The sequence below is a fragment of the Pygocentrus nattereri genome, chromosome 12, assembly GCF_015220715.1.
Source record: "Pygocentrus nattereri isolate fPygNat1 chromosome 12, fPygNat1.pri, whole genome shotgun sequence".
Classification (NCBI taxonomy): Eukaryota; Metazoa; Chordata; class Actinopteri; order Characiformes; family Serrasalmidae; genus Pygocentrus; species Pygocentrus nattereri.
Window position 1 is genome coordinate 35,537,172 of NC_051222.1, and position 15,001 is coordinate 35,552,172.

General features: G+C 39.6%; 1 long non-coding RNA gene across 1 annotated transcript; it reads right to left on the minus strand.

Annotated features, from left to right (window-relative positions):
- Nucleotides 1–500: 500 nt before the first annotated feature.
- On the minus strand, nucleotides 501–13,315 carry LOC119264741. Its single transcript, XR_005131176.1, has 3 exons — nucleotides 13,183–13,315; nucleotides 2,089–2,157; nucleotides 501–643 (listed from the first exon to the last, which is right to left on the minus strand). It is a non-coding gene; the product is annotated as an uncharacterized LOC119264741 (long non-coding RNA).
- Between the last annotated feature and the right edge of the window lie 1,686 nt (nucleotides 13,316–15,001).

Genomic DNA, 15,001 nt, shown 5'->3' on the forward strand with positions numbered 1-15,001 from the left:
TCTCAGGGCTGATTAAGTTCAGGTGTCATAAAGGCTGACTAGAGTCCATTTAGCTAAAATCAGTAAGTGACAAACTGTCATAACATCAGACATTACGGCGTCTGTCATGATAATTACCAGAATGAACATAACAATATTTTATAATGTTACACTGAAGAGAATCTGTCATGACACATAATCACAGCATGTTCTATGACATGTTTATGGATGGTTATGTCAGTGATAAGCAGCAGGGTTCTAGTAAAGCGCTACCAGTGGACTATAAAACACTAAATATGAGCCCAATTAACAATAACAAGAAATAAACATTTAATGTGCATAACTTTTATATATTCATGATCTAAGATCAAATTACAACGATAAAATGATGAAATAGACACAACATCAAAACGGGGAAATGCAGTGCAGGAACAAATCAAGAGGAACTGAATAAAACTGAACAACAGTAAAATTACAGGCTACAAGAATAAAATATGTAGAAGGATTTAATAGAATCGATACAGATTGATGGCATTTTAATGAGTGATCTTACTGAGTGAAGCATATGATGCAAATTCCATCTTAAAAGAAGAGAATCTTGTGCTTTTGGGGTCCAAACGTCTGAGACCACGTGGAAAATCCGGGATGTTTTCTCATTTTAAGCCTGAAATTAACAACAGAAAAGTTTAGTATGTTGAAGAAAATTAATAAATAAAGAAAAGTGAAGACGGGCGAAGAAAATGTGGAAGATTCTGCTCTATTTTCAGGTCTCTGTTCAAATTTAAGCGAAATTTATGACCTTGACCTTTTCATGGCCTTCGTAGAGAATTAGAGGGTTTTTATGGCTCATCTCTTCATTAAAGCTCATGTTTGGACCACGTCTAGGTGGATTTGATCTGCTCATCAGGAGCTTTTGGACAAACTGAGTTCTTTACCATCTCGAGTTCTCACAGCCAATAAAGCACCAGGTGAACAAACTGGACCACATATTTAAAAATTCTCAACTGAGCCCACGATGCTTTGCGCTTGCTTAACCAGGCTGGATTTAGTTCTTAAAACGCTAAGTAAAGGTTTTCAGGGGCCTTTTCAAGTAGGAGATGTTGATGTTCAGGTTGTGTGAGAGCAGTTTGGGGAGGTACTGTGTTTGGGAGTGTTGGTTACCATTATCCAGGTTCAGGTCCTGATTCTGGCTGTGCTGCAGGTTTAAAGAGATATTTATTTCCTCCAGAATTAAGAGATTTGCCCCCCACACTGTAATGTAATCTGTAATGAAAAACCTTGTATAATGCAAATAGAAGCACTTTCACTAGTTACTACACATTTTCACTGACTCCCCGTTTCTGTTCTAGTCCATGAGGTGGAGAACAGTGAGCGGTGTGACTCTTCCTCTAATGTTTATAACGGCATTGCTGGCCTGTAAGAAGTTTCCATTAGAGGCACCATGATTTTAATCTACCATGAACTACAGATACGGCTTCAAACTGAGTTACACGCCTGTAAAATGTGAGTGAGTTCTCTCAAATCACCAGCTGTCAGGTTTATAGTTTATTTATGTTTGTTCTTCATGACCACACTTGTGTTTCCAGTGTGGTCATCTTCAGGTGTTCACAAGGTGATGCTTCGTTCAGTGTTATTAATGGACAGCAGGTCTAGATCAGAGCTGCTTTATTCCTAAGAAGATAAATAAACTTTCTAATTTATCTCAAAATCTAATAATAACAATGAAAAATCAAAGATTTGGGACAGTGTGTGGTATAATTACAGCAGTGCATGTGAGGCCAGGCTATGTAGTGAAGTATTGACCCTGATGTGCTGATCTACTCCGCCAGCTTCCTGCACAACAGTGCCAGCATCTCACAGCACAGCACTCACTTTACCAGAGTCACCGCAGAGATGGACTGTCCAGTTATACTAATGCAGAACTAGTGTTGGAAATATCAGTGTTTTAATCCTGAACAGTGACCAGTAGAAGAACGGGGAGTAGATAAATCATCCACTTCATCTTAAAGAACTAAAATCTGCGTCATCACTTATTTCTCTTTTCTCTAAGACTGTAGATGGACTGTGGTGTTATTACAGTGTAATAAGACGATCATGTTTGGGACTCACTGTTATGTTCTCATAGTCTTCAGCGCTGGATGAGCCGTCATCAGGAGGCGGAGCATCGAGGCCTGAGCCCTGAGAACAGAGAGTTAGAAAACAGGTCAGATATGGGTCGTATTTCAGCTCAGGACAGAGATAAAGTCCTGCTTCAGTAATGAAAACAGAAGTAATATCATGCCATCAGAAGCAGCACTGATCATTTAACATGTACTTAAAAAAAAACAATCCTGGAACAAAATCTATCAACATAGACTGGCACATCATCAGAGTCAGGGCCAGGAGAGCCTGGCCACTTCCTATCACTCTCATTATATCAAAATCGTGACGACACACTAGAGGGAGCCAGTGAGCGAGTCCTCATTGAAATGGGGTAACTAGAGAGATTCAGTTAAAAATGAAGAATTAATCCTGTTACTGAGACCTGATTGGTTAGAGTTACTGCTACTGAGAGCTGATTGGTTAGTGCTACTGCTACTGAGAGCTGATTGGTTAGCATCACTGTTACTGGGAGCTGATTGGTTAGAGTTACTATTACTAAGGGCTGATTGGTTAGCGTTACTGCTACTGAGACCTGATTGGTTAGAGTTACTGATACTGAGACCGGATTGGTTAGAGTTACTGCTACTGAGAGCTGATTGGTTAGTGTTACTGCTACTGAGAGCTGATTGGTTAGCGTGACTGCTACTGAGAGCTGATTGGTTAGCATCACTGTTACTGAGAGCTGATTGGTTAGAGTTACTGCTACTGAGGGTTGATTGGTTAGTGTTACTGCTACTGAGAGCTGATTGGTTAGAGTTACTGCTACTCAGAGCTGACTGGATAGTGTTACTGCTACTGAGACCTGATTGGTTAGTGTTACTGTTACTGAGAGCTGATTGGTTAGCATCACTGCTACTGAGAGCTGATTGGTTAGCGTCACTGCTCCTGAGAGCTGATTGGTTAGTGTTACTGCTACTGAGAGCTGATTGGTTAACGTCACTGCTCCTGAGAGCTGATTGGTTAGCGTTACTGCTACTGAGAGCTGATTGGTTAGCGTTACTGCTACTTAGGGCTAATTGGTTGGTATTACTTCTACTAAGTGCTAATTGGTTGGCATTACTTCTACTAAGTGCTAATTTGTTGGCATTACTTCTACTAAGTGCTAATTGGTTGGTATTATTCTACTGAGTGCCTGTTGTTTGGCGTTTCTGCTGCTGAGTGCTGTCTAGTTGGCATTACTCCTACTGAGCGCCAAATGCTTGGAAGCTGATCAGCTGATCAGATTAAGAACACACACAAGACTCTTTTAGAAAGTCCTGTAACACAAGTTGAAAAGCATCTAAACGTGTAAGTGTTGAACTGAAATGTTATTTGAAGTTTAAAAATGTACATTTTTCTGTATATGAATGTTTGACCACTCAAAACAAAGGTTCTGCACAAATGGAACCCATTTATTTTGGACTCCCTCTAAAGCCAGTAGCCCTGGACAAACCTGGAAGATATCACTGAGTAGCAGATCTCTTTTGGGGGTGCTGGAGCCTATCCCAGTGGTCACGTATTTTAATCTACATGTGGTCACCACTTAAAAGTTCTCATGCTCAATAAAAATACCCCAGCGCATTAATATGCTACTTCCTCCTACAAGAAACATGTCTCATCTACACCCAAATGTGGTTACAACCACATATGAATGTGCACTCTCAGTAACCTCAGACATGCTGTGAGAACCCCAGCAGCAGGAGCCAAACTGGATACTACCAACAGGCCACAGGAACATGCAGACACAAACATACTTTTAAAATGTAGATATCCATTCGTTTTATGTTATTAAATTAAAAGTTATTTGTCAGGCCACACGGTGCATCACAAATCAGGAGCACATAACACAGGACTACACAATGTGCAGATACACAACACTGTGGAACAAGTGCAGAATATACAATAAATCTACCAGACAATAAAAGCACATGGTAAATACACATGACGTAACTAGACAGGACGGTAAAAGAATATAAATGAATTGGGGTCAAATGGCAGCATTAAAAGATTAAGACTTAAAGAAGTCAATGTGCAGGTGTGCAGTGATGACTAAGGCCTGTGTGATCAGTCTACATTAGTGTGTTCAGTAGTCTGACTGCCTCAGGGAAGAGGCTGTTGCAGGGTCTGATGGTGTAACAGATATTCTGGTACCTTCAACCAGAAAGCAGGATGATGAAGAGTCCATGACAGAGGTGGGAGGGGTCATCCACAATGCTGGCGGTCTTGTGGACGCAGAGTTTGTGATAGGAGGTTTTGATGCGTAAAGACACCCTGATGATCTTCTCAGCTGTCCTCACAATCTGCAGTGGGATTCTACGGCCTGAGACAGTGCAGGTACCATACCAGACAGTGAAACAGCTGGTCATCATGCACTCCATTGTTGCCCAATAGGAAGTAGCTAAAATAGAAGGGTGAGGTTTGTTCTATTCATCAAGATGGTGGAGGTCAAGATGCTGCTGGGCTTTTTCAGCTAGTCAGATGTTGTTAAGAGTCCAAGTAAGGCCATCAGTCATGTGAAGTTCAAGGAACTTGGAGCTTTTGACTCTCTCCACAGTTGTTCCATTGATGTGCAGTGGAGAGTGATCACTGTGAGTCCTGCTGAAGTCAATAGTTATTCATTTAACCTTATCAACATTAAAAGACAGACAGTTCTCTCTGCATCAGCATATAAACTGCTCCATCCCCGGTGCTCACTCATCATTGCCATTGCAGTGGTGTAGAGTAGCTGCTGGAGTTGGAGAGGAGAGAAGTGAAGCTGTAAGCTACAGTAACTCTGTCTTATGAGCTCCAGACTCTGTAATCTCTGTAATCTCCCAGGCTCTCGTCTTGATCTTGACTTGTAATATGACTCAGTGTGACTGCATGTCAGAACAGAAATAATCCACATGTTATGAGATATTTAACTGCCAGCTGTTCAATTATAGTTACACTGTTCATTTAAAAAGTCACTGGAAGATAAAGTGCTACCCAAAGCTCTTCCTCTAGATGGCAGTGTAGGACTGAGTGTTTTAGGATGGAGCTGTGAGAAGGTGAGCGTGCTATCCAAGGTGCTGTTCTGAGCTCCTTACCTTTTGGTTTCAGCCAGTAAATCATGATGGAGATGATTTGCTTCAAACAGTGAATTATTAAAGCAGTGATGATTCCTAAACTCCTTCAGTCTCTCTACACCTTCTCTACTCATCCTCTGTCCAGAACGCTGACCCTAAAGCTCAGGACGACACGTACACAGCTCTTCAGCCCACAGCCAGGTCCTCTGATGATGTGTACCACACACTTACAGTAAGTGTCTCCTCACAAATCCTCCCTCTAGATCTGTGAAGAACTCCTACCTCAGAAACTAAATGGAGTCTTCATTTCTCCTCCTCTGCTTCATTCCCTCTTTCCCTCACACAGGCTGTTCAGTCCAGCTCTGCTGATGACCCGTACACAGCTCTGGAACCTCGGTCAAGCTCTCCTGAGTACGACACTCTAGCAGTGTGTTCTACACATTAAACTGTGATCCTCAGTAACAGAGAAGGTGATAAACTCCATATACCATGGATTTGAATGTCTGAGTCTGTATCAGTTCTTCATCTACAAAACATGATGATCTCTCTACTTTAGCTTTTAAACTCAGCTCCTGCCAAGATCCATCCATCCATCCATCCATCCATTTTCCAAGCCGCTTCTCCGTCAGGGTCGCGGGGGAGTGCTGGAGCCTATCCCAGCAGTCTTCGGGCGGAAGGCAGAATACACCCTGGACAGGTCGCCAGTCCATCGCAGGGCAGACAGACAGACACAGACAGTCACTCACACCCAGGGGTAATTTAGCATGTCCAATTGGCCTGACTGCATGTCTTTGGACTGTGGGAGGAAACCGGAGAACCTGGAGGAAACCCACGCAGACACGGGGAGAACATGCAAACTCCACACAGAGAGGACCCTGATCACCCGGCCCTCCAATTGAACCCAGGCCCTCCTCGCTGTGAGGCGACAGCGCTACCCACCATGCCACCGTGCCGCCCCTCCTGCCAAGATGTGTTATGGAAACTGTATTAATTCCATGTATTTGCTTTATTGCTTGCAGAGTGTAAGACTATGTACAGGCCAAAGGTCATGGACAAAACATCCTGTCCTCTGACTGATAGACGAGCTTAGCTGCATAGATACATAAAGCAGGATCCTCATATAGCGATTGACCTCGGTCAACTGTCCTACACCCCCAGAACTTCTGCTTTCATAAGATATTCAGTCAGGGCAGCACTGGTCATGCATGTACAGCCTGACCAGAAGATGCTGCATGTCCTCATAACCTGCTGAAGACTGATAACAACAGCGGTCAAACCTCCCCTTATTTGGTATCTCGTCAACACCTAGTTTAGGGTATAAAGCCCTCTGTAAGGGTGACCGCCTCAGAGTGCACCCTCATCTCTTCACTCTCTGGTCTGTCACACTTTCATTTCCTAAATAAATACTATCGCTTATTCAACACCTGTGATTTGTTCTGCTGTCAGGATTTCCATGACAGACACAAAACTACAGATGTAATTTTGCATCTCTATTTTAGTCATTATTCTGTGAAGATTATTTTTTAGTTTTTTCTTTTTGTTTTTTTAATTACAATGATTTTTTTTCCTTATGATCCTATGATGTCAAATTTATATTAATGCCTCATATTGTAACCACCTATTTTACTTTTTATAAATATCTGCTAAAATGTGAAAAGCTTTTTCTACTTTGTAAATATAATCATCTCTGTGTGATTTAGTGCAGAGTGTTTTCTCTATGTAGAGTATGAAATGCTAAGAGCTGAAATCATTCTGATATAAATGTTGTGTATCAGCTCTTATTCTCAGTATGTTGAGCTCAGTGTGGGGCTGTTAGTGATCTGCATTGTGTTCTCACCACATTCACATGCTGGGTGGAGCTCAGCTCTGCATCTCTGTCTGTTCATGATTGTGCATTTTTGTTTAATAAAATATACTAAAATATGCAGCCTTGTAAAAATGGTTTCATATATTCAGCTCATTTTCTGCAGATGGAACTGATTTCTTTTTCAGTCCTCAAAAGGTTTCTTCGCTTTTACCAGATATGAAGGCTGCTTTGTTCAAACCTGCACCTAATAAATCCTTTGAACTGTCTAATCATCACCCCTGACTTAACTAGCCATCTACATTATATCAGTAAGGTCTAAATACAAGCAGAATACTTAAATATTCATGAAATGAAAATACGTTTATTATATAAATCTGACCAGAGAAAGCTTCCTTAAGCATTCCCTATGCGTCATTAACACCAATCTAGCAGTATTCCACACTTTACATGTGCATATTGTGTGCCCACAAGATAACATTAACAAATTTAAAGAGCACCCGTACCTTAATGTTGCCTGAGGCTTTAATTCACCACTTATAGGTTTGGATTTACAGTGTTTGGTTTGGAATAATGTTCATTCATAAAGAGCTAAACATTAAAATTTCTATTTTAAGAGTTTACAATTAAGTTACATTTAAATTAAGTGCTGATTTTCTAGTGATATCTTAATAAAAATCATAAGAAAACACTAAACCTTTGTCATGTTAAGCAAATCTGATGAAATTCAATGTTGATTTAGATGCTTTCCATAAACAATAAGCTTGACTTTACAATAAGGAATCAGTTTCTCTCAATGCTCAGTTAAGGGCTGAGCACAATACACTGTTAGAAATAAAGGGACCATGCAGGAACAGGATTCGTTCATCAAGATACAAACAGTGTAAGTGTTCCCTCAAAAGGTACAACAGTGGTTTTAAGGTCCAGTTGTGTTCTTTAAATAAACATTTCCTAGTGGAAAAGTAAACATTTGTATCTTTTTATAAACCATTTTTAAAACAGAACCGTTTAATAAAAAGCCTGCAGGCGAGGCAGGAGGTGTGGAGTCAGTACATCTTCTAAAATATCATTTCAATGGATTATGTTACAGTTATGTTCCCTGACTAAAGGTACTGGGATGTACCCCCGAGGGTACCACCACAGTGACAAGAAGCGTACTGCCCCAGTCACAGTGTCACACCTTTTTTTCTGAGGGTGAATTATGATGCATAATATATAAATAAAAGTGCTCTTGAAGTTCATAACTCACTTTATTTACTGCTTAGTAATGAGCAGCCAGTGAATTAGCCAGTTATTAGATTGACACATTGGAGGTTTGATAAGATCAGAATGGAAATGTAGAACGACGTACAGGATTATGATGGAATATACAGGGATGGACTGAGTGTTGAGCTGCTTTCTGTTGTTACTGTACATGAATCTGAACTGTCAGTAGTGAAAAGGATTAAAGCTTTACAGTCTAATATTTCATTTTTCACGTTTAGTAGACATCGTTTCATTAGATGGATTAGATGTATTGAGTCTCATCTTAATTTGTCGAATTGTCCTATTTAGAAATCTTTTTCTTCACTTCATTAGAAACTTGTTTTTGACAGAAATTCAGTTCCTTGGGGAAACATTCATATTCAGTAATTCATTTTTATTTGGGCAGTTCTGAGATTTGATCACAGACATTGTGTTATTTGAAGTCTGACTTCATGGTATTTGAATGTTGGATTTCTGTGAATAAAAACTTTTAATTAAAAAAAATCAAATTTATTTTTCAATTTTACATTTTAAACACCATCAAATAATAATAATAATAATGCTGAAGGTCCCTGAAGCTCTACAGAAGACTGTATGAGGTGCTGTACAGTGGAACAGAGCTCTGCAGGTTCTGCAACTCCAGACCACGGGTAGATTTGAATTTGCCTGAGAAAATTGCACCATGGCCAGATACACCAACGGCATGGAGACCCTGGATGAAACCACCTCTGCCAATTTTATGGACATAGTCATTTAATCACTCTGTTCTTCATCCAGGGATGCTTTCCTACTCCCTTTAACCAATGGGAGTGCACTATTTTCAGCCTGTTAAAGTGGGTCATGCCCCCCGAAATAGCCATCTAGGTGAATTTTATGGACATAGTTGTTTTTTGCTGTTTTTCAACCTCGTTCGACCACAGCGCTTCTAGGCCAACCTCAGCGTGGTCCGCGGTGGACCGCCATAACAAAATCTCACCACCAAATTTAAGCCCTCATTCCTCTGTGACAGAACCACCTAGTCTCATGGACCTGGTATCTTTCGAACGACACCAGCTCCGTCCTCCATGTACTTCAAATGACTCATCAACAGATACCCTAGTGTAACACTTGTGTGCAAGGGCTATCACAAATGGTTATGCTAATGGACCAGTTCTAGGGCCGTTGGGAGTGGTGCAACTGTAACTGACCAGAGACACACACATAAAAAGATTACGTTGGTGTTTAGTAAACAAAAAACCTTTGACAGACAACAAGAATACTCAGTTGGCACAGATCTTTGGTTATCAGAAAAAAACAATCAGCTACATTTTTATATATAAAATTTTCCATTACGGTTATAATCCTCATAGTTCTTTATTTAGGATGTATTAGTTCAAGTTTAGTTAATGGCTGAGGTTATATTAATTATGGGTTTATTTGTGTTAGTTTAATTCAGTTAATTCACATTAAGTTTAGGTCAATATTGTCATTTCTTTCTAATTAATTATTTGCTTATTTAGTGTGGCTGTGGATTTTCTTTGGTGTGCAGGTTAAAAGGTAAGTATATGTAAGGGGTTGGAAATTTTAAATAAAATAATAAACACCCCTTGTATTTTTTTGATTAGTCTTAATTGGTTTTAGATATTTTAGGTATTTTTCTGTTTGTATTATTGTTTTATTGTTATTCCTTTTGTTTGATTTGGGTTTTCTTAAATAAATTTCATGTGGGTTAACCAAATCAGCTTTAAGTACTAAATAATGGCACCAGACCAGCAGGGGGCGCGCCTTAATGAGAGATCGTCCAGGCTATAAAAACTGGCAGTGAGGATCCACTCTTCAGAACCCAGTTTGCACACTTCTGTGTCCGTCTCTCTAAGGTATGAAAAATATGGTTTTATTCCACTATCGCCTTTTCTCTGGATGGTTTTAAAATGTATTGTATGTGTCTTGGGTGATCTGCAGTGTACAATTCAAACTACGTGAGAAACACGTGTAAGGCCAACACGCCGTTAGCTGGCTCAGACAAGATCTCAATGAATGAATGAATGAATGAAGGCTATTGGTTGTGTATGTAGAATAGAATAGAATAGAATTCAACTTTGTCATTGCGTATGTCGCAGGTACAAAGCAACGAAATGCAGTTTGCATCCATCCAGAAGTGCTTAGCAGAAATATAAATATGTTACAATGTACAGTAAGTATAGAATATACAGGTTAAAAATATGAGGGGGTATAGACATGAAGGGGGTTATAAACAAGAATGTACAGGTTATAAATACAAAGGGGTATAAAGTACTATGAACTATGAATGTCAAGGTAAAGGTGAAAGAATAACTAGCTGTGTTAATGTAAATGTTATTAATAGAACTTTTCTGTTGCACTGTTGTACCTTTTGAGATGGGTAGTATTTATTAAATGCTGAATGAAGTTTATTATTGGTTTGTATGTGGGATTCAGGGGTTTATAGTTGTTTTCTGAGTTAGTGTAAGTTTTTTGCTTTTCTTATATTTTTCCTTTCTCATAATTATGGGCCATTTTGTGTGTATTTGTAAGAGTTATTTATTTCTTTTCCTTTCTTGATTTATGGTGTTTCTTGAGTTTTGGGTTTGTCTAATTGATTTCATTAGTTATGTTGGTTTATTTTATGAAGGTTGTGTTTCTTTGCTGATTATTATTATTATTATATTCTGCCTTATGCCTTGTTTTCTAATTATTTATTATATTAGTGCATTTATTGAAGTTTACTTTAGTGGCTTATTTTCCTTATACTTTATTTTTTGTATATTTGGTTAACTTCATTGGTAATGACTGAGATTTATTGTTTTCTATTTCAATGTTAATCTTGTTTAAATGTCTTTTGGTTTAAGGTGTTAGTTGGTATTAAAGATTGCTATTTTATGATGTTTGTATAAATAAAGAGCGCCAGTTTGCACACGCTAACTTCTGTGTCCGTCTCTCTAAGGGAAACAGACGTTTGTACTGTGCCTCAGGTTTCCCCTAGGCCTGAGGCCGGTAACATATATCTATATTTGCAATTATCAATTGTATTTTTTTTCTTATTTAGGCTGAATATTGTCAGTTAACCTATTTTCCTTCTTGCTAGGTTTTCCAGGATCCATTCACATAGCAACTCTTTAGCAACCCTTGTGAATACAACAATTAAATAAATGCAATAAAGTAACAAAATAAAATGAACCTTGTCTCTCTTTTGCAGCTGAGAGGGCACTGCTAACCTCCCTTACTTTTTCAGGGGTTCAAATGACCAATAACAAGTTACACAACAGCCTTTAACACAAATAGATTTTACAACAGTGAACACACCCCAACGTTTCCAAAGGATAAATACAGCAGGAAGGAAAAGAAACCCTTGGTGCTCTTGATTCAGTCTATTCAGTGAATTACACTCCCCTTAATATTGTGTTCAAGCTCTCAGGACAGTCCTGTCCATAAATGCTCCAGGTTTTTTTAAAAAAAGGAAAAGATGTCTCTCCTTGAGATTAATGTGGTCTCTCGCCTTTTTCCGATACTCTAATTGTTCTGTTCAAAACTTTCAGAAACTCAAGCAATCCAGGTCCGACGGTACAGGAGGAACCGGTTCAGCCTTTAGCTGTTAATAGGCCCAAAATCCGGGTCGGCTCGCCATCTGGTGTCCGCTGCACTCACACTAGCTCCAGTGTACGATGCACACACAGCTGTAACTCAGATGTAGCACTTACTACAATGTTAAAAGACAGTTGTTGTTGTTGGACTAGAACTAGGTTCATAAAAGAGTAATTGACCATAGAAAACGTAGAAAACACCACAGACCAAAAGTTTAGAATTCCCGGCTTTATCAAAAATAAAAGAGAGAAGAAAAGTAGTAGAAATGTATTATTAAGAAACAGGATCCTTCAAGACATTACAGACACGACATATAACAGAGATAAATAATTGCATATGAAAGCAAAGAGAGTCAAACAAGAATCAGAGTCTTACTCAGTCACCCTTTAAGTTAGGAAAACCGATTTTTTGAATTCTTAACCTCTAGTTAACTTAGTTGGTTTTAGTAGTTTAATTAGTATTTCAGTTGAGCTCTTATTAGTGTTCTAGTATTAGTTTGCAGTTATTTGATATAACTTTTTTTTTTAAATTATCCATCTTCAATGTTAATAAATTTAGGCCTTTTTGTTATAACTTAATCAAAAGTATCTGGTATTACCCTCTATCAGTAGGTTATTACAACCAAAAAAACATAGGGCGTCTCGCTAAGCCCACATGAGAGAGTTAATCAATCAACCTTACAGTTAAACACATTCAAAGTATGTACATAACATGAACCATAAAACGGTTAACTGGATCAATGTCCATTAAATCGAGTCCTTAGTGCTAAACAGTCCTTTAGCACTGCTCACGTGATCCAGAGAGAAAGTAGAGGTTCAATCCTGAACAGTCTTACCACGGTTGCTGATAGATACGACCTTTCAACTTCAACCAATGATCAAATAAATGACCAAAACCATGAAATAAAGTTTTTAATTCTATTTATCCATTTTAGATGTTTTTAATATCACTTAAGTAAATTATTTAATTCATATTTTGATATTTTGATATTTATTCTTATTTATTAACTATTTAATAACCAATGACTACTTTCACCTGGGTTACACAGAGAAACTGGATTTCAGAGAAGGAGAAAACCCCGACCTGTTTTACAGGTCAAAGGGCACAAAATACTTCAGTTAATGTCCATTTGATACGATATTAGAAGAAATTCACCAGCTACAGCGCCGCGGGCTCCACAGCAGCAACACCATGGAGACAGGACAGCAGGCTGCTAGCTGTAGGCTAGCACTGACCTAGCTCCTTAACAAGCTCCCTTCACAAACCTCCACCCAGCTAAACACAACAGACTCAGCCTCATTTAACAGCAGCACAGCACCACAGTGCACCATGTTAATGTAGCCATTAGTTACACCTTAAAGTCTTTAATTCAGCCACATACAGCAGCTAAACTGAGCTCTAACTCACCAAACCAGCCTGTTTTACTCTAAATCAGGGAAAGGTATCGTCCTCTGTGGGTCCTGGACTGGGAAACACAGGTAGAGCGGGTTTGTAGTGACTGTAGTTCAGTAGTTTGAGAGAAACAGGCTGTATCTCACAGCTTCAGCGCTCTCTCTTCTCCCCTCTCCCTTCTGCTTCCACCGGGCGCTCTCGAACTTTCCGTTAGTTCAATATTTTAGAGTTTGTAATATCATATTTCAACGTGGGTTACACTGGCCAACTCTATCCCAGAGATACCCAATACCCACCCTTCCATACAGGAGGTGCATGACCCAACTCATTTACCTGCCCTGCCCTGCCCCTGTCACGATTGGCTCCTCCCACTCCGTGTGCTTTTTTTGTTTTGGTCTTCCATCTGCGTTTGTTTTGATTCATGCCCCTTGTTTTGAGACTCCGCCCCTGATTTTCACCTGTCCCTCGTCTTCCCGGTGTGTATTTAAGCCCTGTGTTTGCTGGTCTTTGTTTTGGTCTTTGCTTGAATCTTTGTTTGTTATTTGCTGTGTTGTATGTTCTGCTTGTTCTATTGCATTCTGGTGTCTGTCATGTCTGCCCGCCAATCTATCTGTGTTGGCTCTGTGAACCTGGACTGTTATCACTATGACCCTGGATTTGGCCTTAATAAATCTCGCTTATCTCCGCATATGCGTCCGCCTCCTTGCTCCTCGTTACAGCCCCGCTCTGCCCCCTGCCCTTTCCCTGGCCTTGCCCCACTCCAACTTCAGGGCAAGTAACCTCCAACAACCCAGCACACAATCCAAAGACTTATCACCCACACTTAAGGTAAAGGTAAAGGTTAGGGTTAGGACTACCGCCAGGGTGAGGGTTAGGACTAGGTCCAGGGTTAGGTTTTGAAATTTGAATATTTAAATTTCTCTATAATGAACCATTTCATATTCCATAATTATTAAAATGATTATTATACTGAAACAATTTAGAGAGATTAAACACAACCTGACATTTTTTTACTAAGCTATTTTTCAGGATGAATAAATCTTGAGTTGTCACAGTGCAGACACGAGATCAACAGGCACTAATGGTGTGATGGATGATCTGATGAATATGCAAATTAAAAAAACAGACTGATAGAGAGCTCAGACCTGTAGATGGAAAACTGGAGAGAGGTGTGGATTGTGTCTGCATTGACGGAGGAGAAGATGTGGAGGGAGAGATGGTAGGAGGGTCACCTAAAGAAAAGAAATAGAGACAATATAAAATTAATTCATCTTTCAGCATAAATATCTCACTGACCACACAGGACAAGTCTTCATATCTGTTTCTCTGTTTATTAAACACTGATATCAGTCTGAACCATCGGTCACTCACCCTGTTCAACCAGTAATAGGATCTCTGTGTAAAGGTCAGGAAGTGGTTTAGGCCTCTTTACCCCACACCAGGATCTTCCTCCATCCTCTGCTCTCAGGTCAGTGATGGTGATGGTGAAGACTCTGGCTGCTGTGTCGTCATCCAGAGAGAATCTCTGATCTTCAGCAGATCCAGACTGAACTGGAATGACTTTAGTTCTCCATAAAGCGGAACATTCTCCTCTGCAGAGATATTTTATGGAGATCTTATAGAGACCAATAGGAGCATCTAATCTGGACTGACTGTCCTCTGTGTCCAGTTACAGTAGTTCCAGCGCTGTCTCCAGCTGTAAAAGAGAACATGTTGTATAATAGAGTAATAAACTAACTCTGAGGCTGAGACGTCACTCAGGACTGTTTAGTCTGAAAAGCCTGTAGAACACGAGAGCCTGAAACTCTACACAGAAACGTCTCACTAAGACAGT